The 21746-nt window shown below is 44.7% G+C and overlaps 1 pseudogene; it reads left to right on the top strand.

Annotated features, from left to right (window-relative positions):
* The window catches only part of LOC144114159 (CD109 antigen-like), an 81834-nt pseudogene extending 70068 nt beyond the window's left edge, over positions 1-11766 (top strand).
* Positions 11767-21746: the final 9980 nt, after the last annotated feature.

The raw sequence follows: 21746 nt of genomic DNA, 5'->3' as shown, positions 1-21746 counted from the left end.
GTTAATTCAATGAAAATTAGTGTAACTCTGAGGGATATTTTGATTGCTCATGATTTTGCACACATGAACCAGGAGCATGTCAACATGGTTCTACTGTATTTGATGGGTAAAAATAAAATTTCTATCTCAATAATAGTGCGGCTATAGGACACTCCAGGAGGCAGTGCTCTAAGTGCTGCTACAGTCCGCTTTCAAGTTCCGTAGACGTGTGAAACCAGAAAAAAAAAATGTTAGCAGGCTGCCATATTAAAAGTGGCTGTGTTACGCAGGCATATGAGAATATATCTACAAGTGCAGGAGTGACTCTCTTTTCTGGTCAGTGTTTTTTTATCAAGATTGGTGTTTGCAGGTGGCATGAGGTACTGGTCTCGCACTGATCTGCCAGCCCCAACAGTAGTGATTGAAAACAATAAAGCTTACCTGCACCCACGACTTCCTTACGTTTATGATGCATCCAATGTGGAGACTACGGCGTATGGGCTGTTTGTGCATGTAAAACGCCAGGCAGTTGTTCAGAAGGAAATTGTAGAATGGCTGAACACACAGCGCCTCTCATATGGTGGATGGGCATCAACTCAGGTAAGGAACTATATTGCTAACTTTTTGTTTATGATTGGCACATCATGTGAACATTTTAGGTGTTCAGAGAGCACGATAAAGTGCAGAAAATAAAACTTGTGCATGAAACAGCTGCAAATTATAATGGCGGTATTCATCAGTATACATCCACTGGCTGCAAGCTAGTTTATTTGGCACAGTGAATTTACTTATCAGGTATCAGTATAGAGTAGGCAAGCTTTCAGTGCCTTAATTTAATTGTTCTCTCCTTTGGTGAGCTTTTGTGTTGCTGTGTAGCAATAGGCAGTTTTTCTACGGCACTCAAAAAGATGAGTTAGCAGTACTCATGGAGCTTAACAACAGCATAACTTCACTTATTGCAATGATCACACTCATTGCAACATTGCAAACATAACAGCTGCATCAGCTGCCTTTTCCATTCTTTTTGTTGCTGCTAGTGACAGTGTGTACAGTAGTGCTTTATCCTCTGTCATTCTTTGTGGTTGTTGCAAATAGCACTAAATTAAGTGTTGTGTTTCTGTTGCTCGCTTATGAATATCTTGGATGTCTTGCAGTTCATTAGTACTGCTAGTTTTAGGCTTAGTCATCCTAGAATTCTGATGCTGAGTATAGATTACGCTACATGCATGCCGTATTCTGTATTTACCGAGTACAAAATGTTTGTTTTGCTTTTCTCCAGGACACGCTGCTGGCAATGGAAGCACTGCTAGAGTTCTCGATCACCTCTCGCTCAAGCAATGTCACTGATATCCAAGTCACTGTGGAGGCTCCTTCAACACCGGGTTTCACCAGGGAGCTTCACATTGGACCTGAAAACTTGTCCAAGCTGCAGACACTGTGTGTGAGTTTTTAAACACATGCTATTTATTTACTTATTCCAGATATTATTGTGTCATAGGCAGTGGGTATCACCTTTTGTAATTATGGCCCATTGCTGTTTTCCACTGAGCGGCTATGCTGCTGGATTATTGATGTGTATAGCCATCATATTGTCTAACTTACCAGTGCTAACTCACCAGTCGCCACACACATACCTCTAAGAGAATAAGAAGAAAGGCCTTTTGGCTCTTGGAGACATTAAACATTGCTGCTACCAGCATAGTTCTGGAATTAACAAACACTTGTGAACTATGCAGTTGCATGTTTATGACTTATGTCATTATTAAATGAACTGGACACCAGCGAAAGTAAGCATTGGCACATCAAATGACTACTACTGAGGTTGTGTAGAAGCAAATGGCCAAAAGGTACAAAAGCTAAAATTTGTATTTGATAACTTTTTGCCTTGCAGCTTTGCATCAAAATTCCAGTCTAGTATTTCAGAATAGAATATTGTAGAAGAATAATAAAATTTCATTCCAAACAAGATAATGTGTCATAGATTTATCATACCTTTTCAGATTCCCAATGCATGGGGTGTGATCATTGTGAAAGCTCAAGGAACAGGACTGGCCATTGTCCAGCTGCACATGGAATACAATGTTGACACATGGAAGCATTTGGTCACACTTCCGCCAGTGCCTGCATTTGCAGTCAACATACGACAGTATTCATATGGAAGGAACAGCTCTCATGTTTCATTTAGGTCGTGCCAAAAGCAAGCTGTGAATTTTATCTACTCAACTGAGGTTGTCTTCCCTCAGCAGTTTCATCAAGTGGCACATACTGTTTGGCTAAACAGTTTTAACAAACTATGTCTTAGTCTGGCAGCCATGTTATGCATTTTTTCTGAATAATTTGGGCACCTTTATGGGTTAGTGCTGGATCGCAAGCTATGCACCGAGTCAGTGGTTGAATGTCCATCACTGTTACTGAAAAAAGCATATAAGTACTTGCTAAGGTGCCACGAAAGAAATGCCTATGAGGGAACCATTTTGCAGTTGCTCATAAGCTGGAAGGAGCCTTTGAGGACTGGGTATGACAGTGTGCATATGCGCAGAGAAGAGATACCAGCAGAACGCAGAAGGACCGTCTTAAGGGTGGTACAGGTACAGACATATGTTAGGAGCTTGCGCCATGTGGGCAACATATTTGTCTGCCTTTATGTAGCCAACATTTGGAGCAAAAGAGAGAGTGTAAATCATAATAATGCGAAGTTTGCTAGCTCTTTTGATGATAATAAAAGTTTTGAATGCGAGTTGCATTTGGTATATTTTTTTTGCTTCAGCTAACAAATTACTGGAAAATTTTTCACTGCTTTCTTTAGCTGGCTGGAAATTTTTAGATAGCTGAAAAAATATTGTCAGTGGGCACACAAGGAACATAATTGTCTGTGCTTTTTTAAGTGCTAGCAGGCATTAAATTTGATGTCATGCGGCTTTTTGAAGTTAAGAGGCCTGGTGAGGAATTTATACTGCTCAAGAGCAGATACATCTTTTGCTTGAGAAGTTTACTAGGCAGTATAAAAAGATGCGGCAAGAGACAGTAATGAATTCCTCAGCGTGAACAAGAGGATACTAGTCATAATCCTAAGGATGCAAATGGAAGGCAGTGAAGGCATATCCTTAATTCAAACGCCCGGTGATGGTGTCAAGATGGCTGATGAGTTTGCTGAATGGCTGATAGGCTTGAAGAATGTTGATCCAGTGATTATTGAAAAAAAGGCAGTAGCTTATATTGGTGACCCTTTGCAGTAACTCAGTGGCTACAGCATTTGGCCGCTGTAGCCACTGTAGCCAAAAGTACCCGTGCGCTCTGTAGTGTCACTGCTTCTGAAAGATCATCAGGTGGTTGAATTAATCTGTAGCTGTCCACTACGGCCCATGTGCACCTTTGGAACGTTCACTGCCTACATATTGATGCCTGGTTTCAATGTGGCAATAGGCAAGAATGCAAGAACTCGAAGGCATGGAAAAGCTAGAATGCAACAGCTAAAAATGAATAGAATAGGCATCTGCAGAAAGTAGAGCCATTGGGCAAGTTGGACTGTGGCTACCTTGAGATCAAAAGTTTTTCAATTGGCCTGGTGCGAAGAGAGCCAAAGAAAATTGTCAAAATGAAGCAGGTCAAGCAACTGCTCACTGCAGTTAGCAGTGAGGGAAAATGTGGCGCAGTTCAGGCTGTTGCGTGAGAACAGACATTCTGATTTAATCAAACGAAATGAGCATAGTGTAGAGGCAGCAAACAACATGACAAAAATAATCGTGTGTCCAATTCAGGTAGGAAGTAGGGAAGGGTCAGAGTATGGTGGGCTATCGGTTGATAAGTGGTACTATTGCTACACTCTTCCAAGTTTTGGACGGGGTGTAGCGACAAACGACTCCACCCTGCGTATAAAGGGAAGGTTCAGACAACCGACTGGCGATAGGGGCCACACGTAGTTAGCCACTGACTTTAGGCGTATATGGTAGAGTCAGCAACAAAATAACTTTCCTTTAGAGTGGGCAGTGTGAGTGGGGCCGGCAGAGGAGCTGCAACCTTTGAGTGTCGAAACAGTGACGTGAGGAGAGGGAAAGGCGCGAAGACGCTGCAATTCAAATTTTGACTATAGATATCTCAGCTTCTACAAAGAGCATAAAAAAATTCTTGCTGGAGGATATTTGTGAAGTGGCATCCTTTAACATCACAGGCATACCAAAACCCACCGCGGTGGCTCAGTGGTTATGACACTCGGCTGCTGACCCGAAAGTCGCGTGTTCGATCCCGGCCGTGGCGGCTGAATTCCGATGGAGGCGAAATTCTAGAGGCCCGTGTACTGTGCGATGTCAGTGCACGTAAAGGAACACCAGGTGGACGAAATTTCTGGAGCCCTTCACTACGGCGTCCCTCATAGCCTGAGTAGCTTTGGAACGCTAAGCCCCATAACCCACAGGCATACCACAACTTAATCGGAGCCCTTTTAACTATAGCTGCTGATGATGTTGATACTTTTTTGTGTTTATGCAGTGCATATATACGCAAGAAGTAAAAAATTTAAATGGTGTTACCTGCTGACAGATGTGTCTGGTAATATGCAGCTAGATCCGTACTGATGAAAGTCCCGGTACTGGCATGGCAGTGCTGGAAGTGAACTTGCCATCAGGTTACTACATTCAGCAGCAGACTCTGGATGCATGCGTCCAATCTGGAGCTGTGCGAAACCTTCGGGAAGCTCGCTATGAGAAGAAGGCTGAAATCTACTTTGACTATGTATGTACTGTAAGGAAACATTTAACTTTATAGATGCAGGATATGTGCTCATTAAATTTTCATTGTTGCTTCCAGCTCGATACATCACCCATCTGTGTCAAATTTACTGCCCAGCGTTGGTATCCTGTTGCCAACATGACACGGTTTATTTTAATTCGTGTCTATGACTAATATGCACCGGGTAAGTGTCATTATTATGTTGATTAATACGTTGATGTACCCGCCGCAGTGGCTCAGTGGTTTGGGTGCTCGGCTACTGATCCAAAGTTCCCGGGTTCGAACGCGACCGCGGCAGCTGCGTATTTATGGAGGAAAAACGCTAAGGCGCCCATATACTGTGCGATGTCAGTGCACGTTAAAAATACCCAGGTGAACGAAATTATTTCGGAGCCCTCCACTACGGCACCTCTTTCTTCCTTTCTTCTTTCACTCCCTTCTTTTTCCCTTCCCTTACGGCACGGTTCAGGTGTCCAATGATATATGAGACAGATACTGTGCCATTTCCTTTCCCCCCTCCAAAAAACAATTATTATTATCCCCCACGAAAATGGAGATATGGCAGGCTTCCGTCAGAGGCACGCATTGAAGGTGGAAAAGGCACTTTTCCAGCTGAATTTCTAGCTGGAGGGGCATTTCTATTACAATTTCCAGTTGCAAGTGGAAGGTTCCCGCTGAAGCTAGTTGGAAGTAGAATTTTTCTAGCTTGAAGCAAGAAAAGTTCTAGCTGGGCATGATTTCTGATTCCATAATTCATCTGGAAATTGAAATTTTTTTTGAATGTATCGCAGCAGGTTTACTGTATTGGAAATGCTACCAGATGGCAGATGTTCATTGTAACTGCCATTCTTATCACAGAAATTGGGCTAAATGCATATACTACGTACATCACCTTTGCATCCCAACACGTGGCATATTCAAGGTATACATGGTAAACTGCCAGGGGTTGGTGCAGTGCTGAGCAGAGGCATTTTGTTAAAAAAAATTCCTGTCGAAATCATTGCACTGATTCTCGTTGCAATGAGATAGCATTTATGACTGCATAACAAGGCTTACTGTACAGTGAAACCAAGATGCGAGTGCATAGCACGGCATGGCTAATAAAAAATGTGTAGTCTGTCTAGTTGTTGAGTGTAGGTGTAAGCATGGACTGTATTGCGTTGCATCGCAGGAAAAGCACAGCACATTCTAGGATGACTGACACATTGTGGGAGCTGCACTGTTGTTTTATTGGTTTGGTCCTTTGGCTGCTAGATGGGCCACTGCCTTCACCCGCTTCAACAGTGCACCGTTGGCATTGGCGTTTTGAAGCGCAGAACTAACTGATGAAATATGACGAAGACAACAAATTAAAGCAGGAGCATGAGAGGTTGCAGCATTAGCTGAGAGGTCTAAGGTATCACGAAATGAAACCAAAAATTCTTGTCAAAGGGCTTGCGCTTCATGTAATGAGGCATGAGGAACTTTTTACTCATCACTAAAATTAATAATGCATCACGATAGAAAAAACTGGGCAAACAATTCACGACCTGACAGTGAAAGAAGGCGTTTAATGTGTGCTTTTTGGGATGGCCTATGGCCCCATAGTCACCAACAAGTTGTGCCATCTCTTGTTGGGTGATGCAAATCTCTTGCACTTACACCCCGTGGAAACATGGAGCCATTCCCACACCTTTCTTATTCTTCCACCGTAAAGTAAGACTCTGAATATACTGCAAGGAAATGCCCTGGTGTATTTTTGTGAGAAATAAATGCCAGTTTTATTAGACTTCGTATTTTCTGGCTGTACAATGAGAAATCCACTTACTCTGACTCAATGAATGTAATCTGTGCCACCGTCAGGTTCGTTATAAATAATCTCAACTGTATATGCAGTCAGATACCCAGTTCTTGCTACAGCTAGGCCATGAACCTTCCGGTGTTTATTTGTGAGAAAATTTAGTGGGTACTTTTTGGCATTTATTTTTTTGTAGAATTAGTGTTCTAGTGGGGTGCACTGCTAGGCGCATTTTCCGATTTCGGGCATACGTACGGCCCTGAAGCCTGCTTTGTGGCAGGCGGCCCACCTGGACTCCGAGTGGTGGGCAACCTGCCACCTGGCAGGCCTTCATGGTAAATGCCTTCTGGGTAAAAAAGGCCTTTAGCTCAAAGGCCTTTATGGTAAAAGCCTTTAGGTCAAACTTTCACATTCACAGCATGTAACGACCTTAAGTGTCAACCGTAACTAGTGCGACTGCACGGTATTCTGCACATAGCCATGCTAAACCATCTGCTATTTTTTCAGTTAATTGTACTGTGCAAACACTAGAAATGATCTCCCGGTGAAAATCTTTCCCAGTCCAACAGGTTTATGAAAAATTCCCAGTTGCTTCCTGCTGGGGCCAATTGAATTCCCATTTGGCTCCAACTGAAACCAACTGGGAATGGTTCCATAAACCATGCAGTTGGACTGGGAAGGATTTTTCCCATATATCGGGGGGATTAAAAACACTAGAAAGTTTACGAAGGGGATATGATAGAATCAAAGAGCTTCAGTATTTGTACTTAATTGGTACACATGCTATGCACAGTTGGTTGTAGTAGTAGACTTGTTGAGACACGATTGAGTTAGCATGCTTTTGTTGACAGCCCTCGAGTTCGAAAATCCTCAGTCAACTTTAGTACTTCAGATGTTAAAGGACACCGGGGCAATATGGACTAGTTGTAAGCATGTAGCTTTCAATACAATGGAGCGACAACAACAGTAATGGTCCTACACAAGTTTTTAATAAAACATTTTTTGGGGCAAGTTGGTGCATAGCTTCCAAAAAGTTGGTGCATAGCAAGGTTTGAGCTCTGGCTAAAACTTCTACTGCACATTCCATAATGATAGCTATGAGATTAGCATTCATTGCATGAATATTAACATTGTCATCCTCAGTTAAAGTTGAATATCTGTTCTGCAACAATGTCCTGAATTCCTCTAGTTTTAGGTTGGTTCGACGGGATACCGGCAAGCTATCTCAGGAGATGAAAGATGTGATTAAGAAACACCAAAGCGTGAAGACGTCGAACCCCACAGAGAGAATAGAACTGGTAGAGCTATCAAAGTTAAATAAGCACAAGGTAGCCGAAACAAGGAAATTTAGCATAGAGAGAATTGAGCATGCTCTAAAGAATGCAAGTAGCCTAAAACCTGTGAAGAGGAAACTAGGCATAGTCAGAAACCAGATGTATTCTTTAGAGACAAAGAGGGTGATTTCATTAGTAAAATGCATAAGATAGTTAAGCTAGCCGAGGAGTTCTACAAAAATCTATACAGTAGCCATTGTAATCAAGTCGTTAATGAGAGAGGCAGCACCAAACAACACTGGGACATCCCACCAGTATTGAAAGCCTTAGGAGCAATGCAAATGGGGAAGCGGCTGGTGTAGATCAGGTAACAGCAAACCTGTCGAAGGACGGAGGGGAGTTTGTGCTTGAAAAACTAGCCACCCTGTATACGCAACGGCCGAGCATTCCAGAAGCTTGGAAGAAAGCTAACATCATCTTAATTCATAAGAAAGGAGACGACAAGGACTTGGAAAAATTACAGACCGATCAGCTTACTGTCCGTTGCCTATAAGGCATTTACTGAGGTAATCACTAAGAGAGTGAGGGCAACCTTAGAAGGGTACTCGACAATAGATCATATTCACATTCTCAATCAGGTGATAGAGAAATGCGCAGAGTATAACCAGCCCCTATATATAGCCTTTATAGATTACGAAAAAGCATTTTACTCAGTCGAAACTTCAGCAGTCAAGCAGGCATTGCGGAATCAGGATGTAGAAAAGCCTTATGTAAAAATGCCTGAAGATATATGTAGCGGGCGCGCAGCTACCATAGACCTCCATGAAGTCATTAATAAAATTCTAATAAGAAAGGGTGTCAGGCAGGGAGACACAATCTCACCAATGCTATTCACCACCTGTTTACAGGAACTATTCAGAGGCCTGGATTTTGAATAGTTGGGGATAAGAGTTAATGGCGAATAGCTTTAGTAATCTGCGATTCGCTGATGACATTGCCTTGCTAAGTCATTTAGGAGATGAACTGCAAAACATGATCAATGACTTAAGACAGGCAGAGCAGTACTGTGGGTCTAAAAATTAATATGCAGAAAACCAAAGTAATGTTCAACAGTCTCAGAAGGGAACAGTAGTTTACAATTGGTAGCGAGGTGCTGGGAGTGGTAACGTAATACGTCAACTTAGGTCAGGCAGCGACCGCACATCCGAGTCACGAGAATAAAATAACTAGAAGAATAAGAATGGGGTGGAGTGCATTTAGCAGGTTCTCTCAGATCATGAATGGCAGTTTACCAATATCCCTCAAGAGAGAAGTATACAAACCGCAGCGGTGGCCTAATGGTTTGAGCATCCGTCTCGCATGCGGGAGGGGCAAGGTTTGATCCCCAGCGCCGCCGGGTACCCACCGGTAATACAATGGCTACAAGTTTTCCCCTGCCTGGTGCTCGGCTTATTTAGGGTGAAATGCTTGGGAAATGGGTCTTTGACCCAACCTTGTGCAGTGAAAACCAATTTGTGCAATGAAGCTCTTTGGCTAAAGCTGTCCTTGCGCCATTAATAATTCATCATTATCATCAGAGAAGTATACAACAGCTGTATCTTACCGGCACTCACCTATGGGGCAGAAATGTGGAGGCTAACAAAAAGGTTCAACTTATGTTAAGGATAGCGCAGCGGGCTATGGAAAGAAAACTTATAGGTATAACGTTAAGAGACCGGAAGCGGGCAGAGTGGGTAAGGGATGAAACACGGGTTAATGACATCCTAGCTGAAATCAAGAGAAAGAAATGGGCTTGGGCAGGGCATGTAATGCGAAGGCAAGACAACCAATGGTCCTTGAGAGTAACAGACTTAACTCCAAGGGAAGGAAAGTGTAGCAGGGGGTGGCAGAAAGTTGGGTGGACGGACGTGATTAAGAAGTTTGCGGGGATAGGGTGGCCACAGCTGGCACACGACAGGGTTAATTGGAGATATGTGGGAGAGGCCTTTGTCCTGCAGTGGGTGTAGTCGGCCTGATGATGATGATGATGTTGAAACTTCATCTGCATTTGTCCCGCACTACCAGTCTGTAGGTCTAGTCGCAGTGCTCAAATTTCTCTAGAAACATAAGTTTTTCACAAGGGACAACAATTTGGTCATCAATATAGGGCCGGGTCACCTGTGAAGTGCAACTCATAGTGGGTGTTCCGCTGGATGTTCGCAAGCAACTCACCTGAGCATTTTGTAAAATGTTGAAAAATGCTGCAGGCTACATTTTTAGGCCCTTATCTATCATGTTCTCATGTGTTCATTGGCCTGCCATATTTGAGTGGCCTGCTGCTGCTGCTGCCGCCTGGTTCCACTTCTTTAGCAGGGCGACAACTGTTACACCAAGGAAAGGGCGCGTCTCGCATATAGGTTCTGCACTATGGAAAGTCATATGGAAAGTCCATTATCAGGGGCTTTTAAGAGTATTCTAGAGTTTAGGCAAGTGATTTCATCTTTTATCCCTTCTATCTGGTGGTGTTAGTATTGGATGCTAGTGCTTCACAACGTTGGCAAGTGCCTGAAAGGAAACTATCATGTGGCTTTTATTCAAGACCTAATAAATGATAGAAAGCATTGAACTTACATCGTAATTCCCGGCGGCTCTCCACGGGAGCCACGATCAAGTTCTTTTCGCCGAGATGGCCATTTCTTTTGCCCATGAGCTTGGCTGAATCTGAGCTTTATTTGCTATACATAAAATAGGACAGTTCCGCGCATCGACCAGTAAAATTCGTTACTAATGACAAAAAACTTAATCCTACACTGTGAACAAGGAAGCGGAGCCTTACAGCAACATTCTTATCAACGTGGGTTTAACATATTGATGGTTCTATTATGAGTGGCTCCTCAGCATTCTGCCTTTTGAACAGGAATGGAGTATGAAAGTTTCGTGGGTAAAATGGCCATCAGCAAGCCTTAACATGCCCAGAAACTGGTGTTTTTCGGTTTTCACCGATTCCATATATATTTTACCTGCAGGTGTTCATCAGTGTTTTTCAGTTCAAAACAAAGTACCTGGCCTAGCTACAGCTTATGTCAGCTGTGACAACTCTTACCTTAAATACTGACAATAATGGCTGGTGGTGTTGTGATCAAATTGAATATTCAGAACTGTATTCATAGGGATTGCTTTTTACTTGTGTGTTCTTTGTAAATTTCGTCACTGGGCTATGAAGCGTTCACCATATTTTCAAAAGGTTTCTCAGGCATGTTTGATGTCAGTCAAACGTGCCATTGTTATTAATGGGATACTTAAGGCAGTCCCACTCAATTTTTGCTTTCAGTAAAATTTGATTGTTTAGCTTTTTTTGCCTCCTTTGGCATTTGATCCACAGAGAAATATGCATTTATAGCTGAGAAATTCAGAGTTAAAAATGGAGTAGTCATTCCCACCACTCAGTTAAAATTCCTGGCATTAATGATGTCACGTTGAGTGTATTAGAGACTTCATGATCACCGAATATAAGTGAATTGCAGTGTGGTCTCGCCTCAGAAATCTGAAAACAAAACAATAACTTGATGCCATCAAAAACACTTGTGAAAATGGCCTGTGGCAGCAATACGAGTATTTAATTATTTAGTCTATTCTTGCTTATAAAAGCTCTGTTTGCAGTTAAAGTAGCATCTTTGTCATTATAACGGGACAGTCGGGTGATGTTGGTCAAATTTTATTTGTCTTCAGTGTCCCTCTAACGGAAGCATTATGTCCATTCTTTTGTAAAATGCTTTTCTTTTACTTTATGTATTACTTTGCATCTGATATGTCTTATTTACTCTTTCACTTGCAGAGCGGTTCAACGAGTCAATGTTTAAAGTGTATAACCTGTACGCACTCAGCATCTGTCACGTGTGTGGCTCCTACCAGTGCCCATTCTGCCCAGTATTCAACACAGCACCCTCTTTTTTGCACCTGAACCAACGGCAAGCACTGTTGCCCCTGACTGTGCTTCTGGTATTGCTCTGGAGGCAGCTTTTCAAAAGCTAGCAGCAGTTGTGGTGCTGTGACAGTTATTTTTCTCAAGCAACAAGAACAAACTTTTCAGAGGACATTGCCACAGCAGCTGTGCACTCTGCTTCAGTCAAGACTCATTTGTGCAGCACGTTACGTGTTCCCTGTTTGGGCTGGCTCTGCAGAGCTGCAGCCTCCAATTTTTCTTTCAGTATCTGCCTGGATCATTCCGTTTGGAGCCAGGTTCAATGCTTGCTTTCGCCACTGAATTTTGGTGTGGAGCTGTTCCATTTTGCTATTGCGAGGGAGGACACGGCATTACTGCCTTGCTCAGCATAGCTGCCCTGGGAAGAAGGCACCTGCCAGTCAACAGAGTTTAGGCGCCTTTCCTTTTTGTGCATTTTTCTAGAGTACTGGTTTTAGTATGCACCTTTCATTTGGCCTTGTGGAGGAGACGTGCACATTATTTTTGGGTTTATAAATTGAGAGCTCATTTTCAGCTTAGCTACAGCAGTTTTCTCACTGGATCATCAGAGCTGATTCTTAGTTTCGCATTCATCTGTTATGAACATCTAGTAGTAGTCATCTAGAGTTTGACATATCTAAGCAAGAGTTGTGTTGTGTGTATGTGTTGAGGGCTTGTTTACTTTTGCATTCTATCATATGCTGCATTTGGTATGATCATGTGCAATCAGCAGTGTTAATTGTTGAACATCCCATCTGAAAGAAGAGATGATGAATGCTGTTTATTGCGAGCTTTGTTCATCTATTTCATTTTTTTACTGAAAATTTGAATGCAATAGTCCTCATTCTTCATGTGAAAACAGTTGAACATCACAGGAAGGCATTGTGATTAAAGAGGTAAAATGTTCACTGGAGGCAAGTCAGATGTACTGCCCTAAATTTGTCTGACGTTTTATGTGAAGTAAATTATTGCCACACACAGTTTTTCATTTGCTAAAATATTCTGCAAGGCCTGCTCATAAGTCGTAAAGGTATGTATGTGGTCAAACATTACCGTGATTGTTTACGAGAAGGAATTGTAATTTTTGGTTCAAGTTAGTAGTAATTCATTGCAAATATTGGTGTATGGCTGATTCACTGCTGTTTGAAAGCAGTTGTTATGAAGTCATTCAGCAAAAATGAAACAAATGGCATACTGAGAAGACTACTTAAATAATCATAACCCTTTGCGACCTTTATGAGGCTTTTTCAGGTTTTTATTCTGCTTTCATTGTAAGAGACAGTCTTTCAATGCCCCTAGCTTTTTCACAGTTGCAAGTTCCCAAACTTAAAAACTCTGCCAACTTGCTCACCTGTTATTGACGTCAGATAAATGTATCTTGTTGAAAAAGAAGTTGAATGACATGCTGTATTGCAGTGAAAGCAAATGTTGCATCGCTGCCGTACTGTTGCTAACATTGTATTCGGCACCTGGAACAAGGTACATATATTGAGTTCACATTTTTATGTCTCGTGCAACGTTCAAGTGCTGCAAGAAGGACGAGCAATAATAGAGAGTGGTTTTTTACCAAGGCCAAAACACATTGCTCTGGACTATTTATCTTCCTGTCTTGCCAAAAAACTGTAAATACTTAGACATAAAATGTTCTTGTAAATGCCTCTGGGTGAAACTTCAGGTCTCGCAGTTGTGTGAGTTGCTTCACAAGGAATTGGTGTGCATTCCAATATTGAAGCAGCCATGCTGTGACTCTGAAAGTAGGTTGTGAGTAATGTGTGTAGTTTCCCAATCTATTCATGATACATTTGAAGCAGTTGAACGTTTTTATTAACTATTCAATAAAACAAAAGTCAAGGCCTTTGTGAGAAAAAAATTGTATTGCTTCATAACCATGAAAACCTGCAGTGAATGAAAAAGCCTGAAGAAGTGTATTCTTTTTGCTTATATACTAACAGCTATTTTGTGAATGCAGTTAACAAGTAATTTGTTATATCTTGACATATTTGAGCGGAACAGGTTATGTAGCTATGGAGTGCAGCTGTCCTTTTTCTAGGATGTGCACAGTACAGCTAGCAGACATGTGTTCCGCATTTGCAGCGCTGTAGTCTTTTCAACCTCTGCATTACCATAGTTGCTCACTGGATTGCTGTATGGACCCGGTGCAAGCACAGTAGTAGTGCCAGCTGTGACGCCCAGGATGGTGATGCCCAGGTTAGAAAGGTGTGGATGAAAATTTTTTTTATTTGATACTGTGAATCCCATCAGGGACTGTAACAGGAAGGGCTCTGAATGATACATACAACAAATCAGTAAATCGGGTGTGTTGCACGCATTGATAAGTACAACTACTTAAACATATGGCAAAAATAGTTAAAAAATCGGTTAGAGAATTCAAGAAGTAGTTCAACATTGAGGTAGAAATTACAGGCTACAAACATGGTGACAAGGATACCAAAAAGGAAATTGGCTGCAGTCAGTGCTGTATTTTCAGTCGCGGCACAAACAACACTGTAAAACGGCAGAAAAAAGAAGTGTTGAAAATGAGAATAATTACTGCAAAAGAAATAGGCGGTCTATGACCAGGGCACTAAATGATGACCTGTTTGTAATATCTGTGTTTAGATTGGTCCATTCGCGTGTAGCCCATGGAAGAAATGAGTATTCAATTATGTCAGTATGGAATGGAAACACGTTTAATTTGTGTGCGAGGTTGTGGCGGGTCGATCTGGTCTTGTCGGTCTATATGTATTTTGTAACAAGCACTTTTAGTTGATTGTGTATTAGCTGATACATAATTTTAAGTCGTGCAAATTTTGCTGTTTTCTTGGGTTAGGAGTTCTGTGCGTTTTAGTAATTCTGTTGGTGAATCTACAAAGGAGTGTTTATTGTATAAACATCTTAGTGCCTTTCTCTGCACCCCTTCAAGATTTTAATGAGCTTGTTGTTAAGGGAAACCAAGCATTGGGGGCGTACTGTAGAATCGGTCTGACAATAGCTTTATCGGACCGATTCTACAGTACGCCCACAATGCTTGGTTTCCCTTAACAACGGTCTGACAATAGTTTTTTATATGGGGGGCAGTGAAGAGGAAGACGACGCTGCTCGATCTGTTGTCACCTCAGCTCAGTAATTTTGCCTTGTTTTCTAGTTATTAACTAGGTTATTTCCATCCTTGGAAGACGGCCGCGTTTTTAAGGCGGTACTGTCTCTACGGGAAGGGTACGGCAGCTCCGGCGCCAGTATCCTTAAAGGGGCAGCGCCATCCGAAGGAGCCCAGTGGGGCGGAGGCGGCCGTGGCATCACATGGCGGGGATCTGCCAGTCATCAGGGACGTCCAGCAGTGCAGTGCGTCATCATCGCTCAGTGGGGACGACTCAACTATCGTCGCCTCTGACGAGAAAGTGGCTGACATGGCGGAAATGGACAACGATGGCTTCAAAGTGGTGAGTCATCGGAAGCACCGGACAGTCGGCATCCCAGTGATAGTTCAGCCAAAAGAGAAAGGTGTTGATTTCAGAGAGTGGAACCCTATCAGGCTGTTCGATGATATTAAAGTACTACTGGGATCTGCTCCGATTCGCAGTCGCTTCACAACGCAAGGGGCTCTTCATCTATATATCTCAACGGAAGAGCAAGTAGACATTCTTCTGCGGTGCTCTCAGATCGGTGGCGTACGAGTTCAAGCCCTGTTGCCACACTCCTACATGACTAACACATGTGTTATAAGGGGAGGACCAGTGTGGTATTCGGAAAGTGCCCTTCTTGACTTCTTGAAACCGCAAGGAGTTCTGCACGTGCGACGGTTAATGCGCCGGGTGGAGCCTGGAGAACAACAATGGGCAGCGAAGCCTACAAACTCTATTGTGCTAACGTTTGCTCCCAACACCGAGCGCCCTGGAATAATTGACCTTGGTTTCACCAAACATGCAGTCCACGAGTTCGTTGAAACTCCTCCCCGGTGCTTCAGGTGCCAACGCTTTGGACATGTAGCGAGAGTTTGCAGCAAAGATCAACGTTGCAAGCGGTGTGGTGGTGGCCATGATTACAAAGAGTGCAAGGCAGATTTTGCTTGCGCTAATTGTGGAGGTGACCATCCAGCGAGTTTCAGTGGCTGCACATTCTGTGTAAGCGCCTTACACCGTCGCAAGTCCTTCATTAGTGGTCCCAAACCACAACCTACTGAGAAGCCGATACATGGAAGTGAAGAGTTCCCTGCGCTCGAGTCGGAAGCTCGGGACGTTGTAGGAAGCGACGTCGCTGCACGACCTGATCCGAGCAAGTCGGCAACGGCCTCCGAGGGTGAGCTGGCTGTTCGATCTGCTTCTGCAAAAAGTGTCCATGTTCCTCAGCGACCAGATCACAGCAAGACTCGACAACATGGAGGACATCCCCTTGCCTTAAAAGAGATGCAGACACCAGCTACCGTGGCCAAGAGTGGGTCCCAGTCCCCGTCTTTTGTCGAAGTGGTGCGCCAGTGCGTGCAGCAAAATAAGGAGCTCAAAAGCCGGAATCTATCCGACCTTCTACGCGTTTTGTTTGATGTCCTGCGTTCATATAGCCGAGCGATGCAGCATGGCACTTTGAAGAACTTTATACAGCTGGTGCTTTCCTTTGAGACCTTGATCACCGCCTTCGCAGAGAACTTCAACTCCTAGATGGTTAGTTTTCTTCAACCTGTTGCAACTAAAAACCCTATAAAAGTGCTGTTTATCATGCAATGGAACTGCGCTGGGATTATAAGTCGATTAGCAGAACTAAAATTGTTCTTGAAAGAGACCTGTGTTCCAGTACTGGCCCTCTCGGAGGCTGGCTTGCCAATCGGGAGGTCTTTGCCGGGATACGTCGCCCGCAAGAATTGCAGCATAAAGTCTTTTCCCGCAGGAAGCGCCGCCCTTTACATACGAGGGGAGATTCCTCATGTGGCTTTGAACGTCACCAATCTTTGCACCGACAGTATTGAGGTAGTGGCTGTGAGGATTCGGCTCGCCTTCCGAACTCTGTCCATTGCATCAGTATACATGTCCCCGCGGAAGAAGGTCGATTTGGCTTTGTTCCTCCAGCAACTTTGTGACCGCTGCCCAGCACCCAGAATCATCTGCGGTGACTTCAACGCCCACCACCCTGCCTGGTGTGACAGGAACACAGATCCTCGCGGTCGCCAACTTGTAGAAGTCATCGACAGTTTGGTCCTGTGCGTGGCCAATGACGGAAGTCCCACTTTCTTTCGGCCTCCAACCTCACCCACATCTAAAGACCTAACCTTACATTCACCTGACGTCCGTGTGCAGTGGTCAACTAGAGCTGACCGAATGGGAACTGATCACTACCCGATATTTGTGTTTACTGCCGACTTCCATCTGCGTGGTCCTAAAATTTGCCATGTTGTTAATGGGGACAAATACAGGGAGCACTTAGCCTGTGTTTCCGGTGATGTGACAGACAAAATGATTTATGCTAAGATGGCTGCTACCACGGCGCTCAAGCTACCTGATCATTTTCCGACTCCGGATTTAAAACTCGGGAACCTCTGCGCAGCGCGCAGAAGGGCGGAGCGACAACTGTTGCGGAAGAAGGACGACAGAGCCTTGAAGACAACTTTCAACAGGCTCAACTCTGCCATTAGACGTCATGCGAACAAGCTCTGTAGGTCCCAGTGGGCATCCTTTTGCGCTAGTTTGACTGTGTTCTCACCGATAACGAGAATTTGGCGTGACGCTGGCAGTCTTGCTGGTGGCTCTCGTCCGAGTAAACCTTTCGAGGCGCTTGCATTGCGCACGCAGAAATATCTCGTGTGCTTGGCAGAGGAATTTGCGGATGCATTCATTTATAAATTCCAGGCCAGGCATTCATCCCTGCGCTCTGCCTGCTACGTCTCCGTCTGTTATGGACGCCCCGTTCACACTTCGAGAACTACAGACAGCGCTCCGCAGCCTGCGGCGTCGCTGTGCACCAGGTCCTGACGGCATTACCAATCAAATGTTACAGAACCTGCCTCTGGAACACCGGAAGATGCTCCTAACCTATCTCAATCGAGTGTGGGAGTCTGGTGACGTTCCCCCTTCATGGACGGTGGCTTGTGTAGTCCCACTGCTGAAGGCCAGCAAAGAGATGACATACGCGGCCTCGTATCGTCCTGTATCGCTGACGCCTTGTGTGGCTAAGCTCGTGGAAAAGATGGCAAGTAAGCGTTTGTCTTGGTGGCTTGAGAATAGAAGGGCACTACCAACATAATAATAATAATAATAATTGGTTTTTGGTGGAAAGGAAATGGCGCAGTATCTGTCTCATATATCGTTGGACACCTGAACCGCGCCGTAAGAGAAGAGATAAAGGAGGCAGTGAAAGAAGAGAGGAACAAATAGGTCTGTAGTGGAGGGCTCCGGAATAATTTCGACCACCTGGGGATCTTTAACGTGCACTGACATCGCACGGCACACGGGCGCCTTAGCGTTTTTCCTCCATAAAAACGCAGCCGCCGCGGTCGGGTTCGAACCCGGGAACTCCGGATCAGTAGTCGAGCGCCCTAACCACTGAGCCACCGCGGCGGGGCCACTACCAACATGCATGACTGGATTCCGCACAGGTTTAAGCGGGCAAGATAGCGTCCTGGACATGATAAGCCACATTGAACATCAGAGTGCTTTCGGACGTTCAACACTAGCTATTTTCCTAGACGTATCAAAGGCTTATGATAGCGTCCTCCAGAGCTCAATACTGAATAGTCTGCAGGTCATAGGCGTACAGGGCTATCTTCTGCGATTCATTCACTCATTTCTCAGTGATCGTAAATTTCGAGTGCGGTTAGGCAGTACAATGAGCTCCGAAAGGGCGGTATCGCGAGGGGTACCTCAGGGTAGTGTCCTGTCCCCAACGCTCTTTAATGTTGTCATGGCTGGTCTTCCCGCAAAAGTGCAAAAACATTGTAGGCATGTCCATATGTCGATACATGCAGACGACATTTGTCTTTGGTTAACCGGATATCAACACAAACGCTTAGCTCTATTAGCGCGACAGGCCCTGCTTTCAGTTAAAAGTTACCTTCAAGGTGATGGGTTGACTCTCTCGGTGGAAAAATCTGGCTTCGTCCTGTTTCCAGGTAGGGGACGATGGTATGCGCGGCTGAGCATAGACCTTGATCAGTCTTGCCTTCGTCGGGTTAACCACATACGTTTTTTGGGCGTCACTATTGACTCACGTCACCGGTAGCTTACAACCACTCAACTCAACTCAATAGTTTTATATGGAAGTAATTTTGTTTTAGACGATGCTATTTTAAGGCATCTGTTAATGAAGGACAGTTGTTTTAGTGCAGTAAATGTGGTGGTGTTAACGTGCGAATCCCATCTGAAGTCAGAGGTTAGTGTCACACCAAGGTACTTATGCTCAAGGAGAGATGCAAGATGATTATTATTAAGCATGTACTGAAAAGCTGATGTGTGTTTTTTCTAGGTATAGTTAAAAGAAGAGATTTTTTAAATTGATATCCATCTGCTAGTCCTGGCACCACTGGGACACTGCTGTTAAGGCGTTATCTCTATGATCATCAAGAGAGTTAATTTCTTGGTAAAGTACGCAGTCATCTGCGCAAAGTTTAATATTCTGTGAAACACACGCTGGTAGATCATTTATAAATATTGGCAGTAATACTGGCGCTAGGACACTTCCTTGGGGTGTACTCCCGATGAACTTTAGTTGCAGCTGATTTCTCATTAATTTCAACAAATTGCATGCGATTACAAAGATAGCTTTTTGATCTAGTTTAGAATAGGGCCAGTAACAAATTATTTGAAGTTTTTCAGTAAATTTAGTATCTGAGAAGCCAATTTTTTTCTGGTTATCAATGCTTTTGCATATGTCATGTTATTTCAATTAGTTGTGTAATATAGTAGAAAGGCCTTTACGAAAGTGATGCTGACAAGGAATTAAAATGTCATTTACTTCCAGATAAGCGTGTATGTGTTCTGGAGAGCTTTGCCTCTACCGTACGGTAAACACGGTAACTATGGCAGTTGCTACCGTACGGCAAATGTGGCTCGGCAAGCCTGGCCACGGTAGCAATGGCAACGCATTACCATACTTGCTGTACGGCTAACCGGCTACGCTAAAACTCCCTACTATTAGCTGCGTTCGATTCAGCTGTGGTTCACTGCACCGCCTGCACCGGCTCATGGTGCACTGCACCAAAGCCATTGATTCACATCGCCCTCTGCACCGCTGTCCGCGATTGATTTGGGTGCAGTCAGGGTGCCGCTTTGTTGCAAGGAACCGTGACACCAGCCGCCAAGGAGGTGCAAAAAGTTGTGCACGTGCAGACGGGTTTCAGCAGACGACGCGCAGACGATGTTAGCTCGCCGATATTGAACGTGAATTGAGGGATGTCTTCGCAGTCGTCGACGGGTTCGATGTCATTCTGCGAGAAAATGGCGCTGAAACCTACGCGACAGCAGGCAACTTTCGCTGTTTTGTGTTGTTGCTGCCGTGTTAATTGCGACGGGCCGTCTGTGTGCGTGCGAGTTCAGACGAAACTTACGGCGCAACAACGGTGTGGGGGCTGTTGGCAAACTGCGGGTAGGGCGAATCCGAGCGTGCTTTGCTACAACCGGCGCCGATACCTGTGCCTGCTGCGCTAAATGCTGCTGATTAGCCGCTGCCTGGCCATTCTGCGGCGGCTACGGAAACGCTGGGGCTAGCGCTAAGCGTCGGGGAAGCCCTAGCTCTTGTGCTGCCTGAAGGACTTTTTTTTATCGCTGCTTATAAAGAGCTAAATTCATGAGCGAGGCGGGTTCTCGGCGATTTCAGGCGCCCTCCCCTAGGCGACGGAAAATATGCAGGGGCCTTGAAGCGCGCCGAAAGTTCTTCGAACGTCTCTCTGGAGAGTCTGAAGAGTCTGGTGAATTCGTGATTGAAATAGCTTGCGACCATGCTTTTATAGCACTGCGGAAGTCGACTGCCGTCGGTCCAAGCGAGTGAGTTGCGGCAAAGACAGCACGGAGTCGGTTTCCTTCTGATCACTGTGGGAAGGGTAGAACTATACTCCATAAAGAGAACTACGCGATGTTGTTGTCGTCGACCATGGCCAACTCCATGGCCGACTCAAGTCTCGTTAGGCACGAGAGCGACCTCACACAAAGAATACACGCGAGAACTGAACGCCTCCACGGCGAGCAGACGACAAGACCTGCCTGGACGCGCTCGATTGAAAGTGGTCGCACCAACGAGGAGTGGCACTGCTGACGCGCTGCACCTAAAGTCACTGGAACGGGAAAAGTACCGCATTCGTTTTCTCTCGTCGTCGCGCCGGTGCGCGCTCCCGATTCGTTACCGCGGTCACATGGTCCTTCCCCGTCATAAATGGTCCGCTCGCTTTTTTCTCGCAGCCGCCGACACACTGATCGTCCGGAGCATTACGTAGCACTTGCACTTATGGGCTGAGATAAGCGTGCAGAGCATTTCCAGTCGCGTATTGACGCTTGTACATTGCATGCCTGCATAAAGACATCGAAGAATGCATGGGTGCTGCACTTTTGAGTGCAGCAATCGTCGGGAATCGATAATGTGCCAAGCATTTGTGCCTTCCTATGCGTTGTTTGTGACTCTTTTATGCGGCCCAGGCCAAATTTGTGGGTCACCATCGCTTTTTGCGCAGTCGAATTAGGTTGGACATCGATTTTGGTCCAAATCGGCCAAAGTCATATTTCAGCGGTGGATGGGCCAATTATGGGAGTGGTCCAGGCCAAATTTAGAGGTCGCCATCGTGTTCGCGGTAGTGAAATTAGGTTGCACATCGATTTTGGTCTAAATTGGCCGAGGTCAAATTTCAGGGGTGGGTAGGCCAAATATGGGATTGGTCCGGGCCAAATTTTGAGGCCACCATAGTGTTAGCCGCAGTCGAATTAGTTTGGACATAAGTTTCGGTGCAAATCGGCCAAGGTCAAATTTCTAGCCTTACATACCTTCAATGTACGAGTGACTGGTTGGAAACTTTCCACCAATATAGGAGGCTCCCCTACTCCCGTACTCGGGTACGCAGGTCCGAGCAGGGGGCCAGGACTCC

This window comes from Amblyomma americanum, chromosome 1, assembly GCF_052857255.1.
Source record: "Amblyomma americanum isolate KBUSLIRL-KWMA chromosome 1, ASM5285725v1, whole genome shotgun sequence".
NCBI lineage: Eukaryota > Metazoa > Arthropoda > Arachnida > Ixodida > Ixodidae > Amblyomma > Amblyomma americanum.
The sequence above is the reverse complement of the archived record's forward strand: the minus strand, read 5'-3'. Positions and strand labels throughout refer to the sequence as shown.